The sequence below is a fragment of the Lissotriton vulgaris genome, chromosome 9 (assembly GCF_964263255.1).
Source record: "Lissotriton vulgaris chromosome 9, aLisVul1.2, whole genome shotgun sequence".
Lineage (NCBI taxonomy): Eukaryota > Metazoa > Chordata > Amphibia > Caudata > Salamandridae > Lissotriton > Lissotriton vulgaris.
The window spans coordinates 292,963,457-292,965,825 of NC_141697.1; the positions used below are offsets into that span (position 1 = coordinate 292,963,457).

The following is a 2,369-nucleotide window of genomic DNA, read 5'->3' on the forward strand; positions in this document are numbered from 1 at the left end:
AGTGGCTGCCTGATTCAGTTTCACTTTCTTTTGCTTTCCGATTCGGTAATTACCGAATCGGTATTTACCGAATCGGTATTTACCGAATTGGTATTTGGCCCATAGGAATGAATGGGAAATACCGATTCGGTAAATACCGATTCGGTAAATACCGATTTGGTAATTACCGAATGGCAGATTCCGATTTTTTGCGAATCAGTAAAAAATACAGAATTTTTACCTACATTTCATTTACAGATTCTAAAATACCGATCGGTAAAATTCGGTATTTTAGAATCAGTATAAATGGTTTACCTACATCTGGCCTCTAGTGGTGCCCTTCATCAATTCCTTTAAGTTCAGCTCTTCAACCATACCCCTCATGGAACCCAAAGACTTTAGTTTCCAGGAAGCTGCTCCGCAGGGCATGGGAATAACACCACTGGATCGCTAGTCAGCATTGTTTCTAGTCAGATCTACAACAGTATCTGATCATCTTCGAACCTCCAATTTTCATTCCTAATTAATGTAAACAGTCTTGGAAAATGCTTTTACTTAGGTTCGTCTTGCTCCAGTCCAAGAATGTTACCTTTATCGAGACAATGTGAACACCCCTACCATCCCTCCTAATCATAACCCCAGTTCCGAAAGCCAACAAAACAGGACTGGAGTCCTATAGAATTATTCCTAACTGAAATATTCAGACGACCGGCCTGCTTTGAGCACTCTAATTTTTTTCAAAGTAAATGCTTTGGACCCCCCGGACACTCAGTCAAGAGCATCAGGGGTGCTGAGAGACATGGGCTAGGTCAGTAGGTAGCTTGCCTTGTGGTGGACCTCCACCTAGATCCCAAGATCCAAGTACGAGATTTTTAACTACAGCGACTTAAATATACACTGTTGGAGCTGGAATGACCATGGCTGCTGGCACCAGACTTGCCCTCCAATGGATCCTCATTAAAGGATTTAAAGTGTACTCACACCAATTACAGGGCCTCAAAAGAGTCCTGTATTGTTGTTATTTTTCTTCACTACCTCCTCAAGTCGCGAGTGAGTAATTTGTGTGTCTGCTGCCTTCCTGGTATGTGGTAGCCATTTCTCAGGCTCCCTTTCCGAAATCGAACCCTGAGCCCCAGTTACCTGTGGTCAACATTGTATGCACAGAAAGTACCATAGAAAGTTGATAGGGCCAACAATCCTAATGTATCATCGCTGTCACAGGGACATGCAATTGGCCAGGTGAACCCGGATTGGTCTTGGCCTGATAAGTGGACGAATCCCATCACGTTAGCTCTCATCAGCACGTATTAGCGCTAGAAATACCACAGTTATCCAAGTAACAGATGGATTGATCAAAGGAAACATAACTGATTAAATGAGCGATTCACAGTTTCACTGTACCGGTTATGTGTACTTATATGTGCAAGGCTGAATCTGAGCTTTGTCTCCCTGCCTACTCCATTGGGCCGAGCTGAGAGACAGGTGTGGACCCAAACCCTTAGAGGCCAGGTGAGCCAGCGCAGGCCCTGCTGCCACCCAAATTTTAACTGCAGACTATACAAGGATCCAGAGTACCCTGTTGCTAGTAATCCTGAGGAAGGCTACTACCTTTTCTTGCAAACAAGTGACAGAGGGTGCCATTGGCCACAACTCACTCAGCATCCTGGAGCTCTGCCTGGACTTAATGAAGCAAATGAGCCCTCATCGGGACTGCCATGGCAGCTGGGATGTTGGCTTCATTTCCATTCCTGGACTTGGCGAAGGAAGGCTCAGAGGAATGGCCCATTGGGCAGGGCTGGGAGGCACAAGCTAACCCGGGTTCCTAAGGGTCTTGGTAGGCCATGCCAGCCCCTGGCGGTCCCTGGCTGAGAGCCGCGTGACCTCGAGGTGGTCCAAGGTACCCTGTTCCTAGTAATCTGGAGGAAGAACAGCCCCCTTTCTTGTAATCCGTGCGCACAGAATGACAGAGTGCACCAAAGGCACGAGCGCACCCAGCCTCCTGGAGCCCTAGCTTTGTTCAAGAAAGCAAATGAGCCCTCTTTGGGACTTTCAGGGGAGCCGGGCCATCTGGACATGCCGTTGGAAAGCATTGCTTATGACCAGTTGGCCAAGGGGATCAAAGCAACCAGATTGCTGGGTTTGAAGGACTCCTATCTGGTTGTGCTGTTCCTCAAAGAATGGGCTTCTACTTGTCTTTGGAGGGAACAGGTACACTGTGGTCAGGTGCTTTGAGCCCCAGCAGGGCCTCAGGCTTGGGGCTGTGAGGAGGCCCCTGATGGAACTCCAACCTGGGGTCTACAGGTACCTTAACACGCTATAAGTGGGGGAGGGCTCCTGGCTCAAAGGATTCCCATACTGGGTCTTTGGTGATGCGGCAGGCTGGAGGACCA

The 2,369-nt window shown here is 48.0% G+C and overlaps 1 pseudogene; it reads right to left on the reverse strand.

Moving 5' to 3' along the window:
* Positions 1–362: 362 nt before the first annotated feature.
* LOC147690033 (18S ribosomal RNA) lies at positions 363–1,444 on the reverse strand (annotated as a pseudogene).
* Positions 1,445–2,369: the final 925 nt, after the last annotated feature.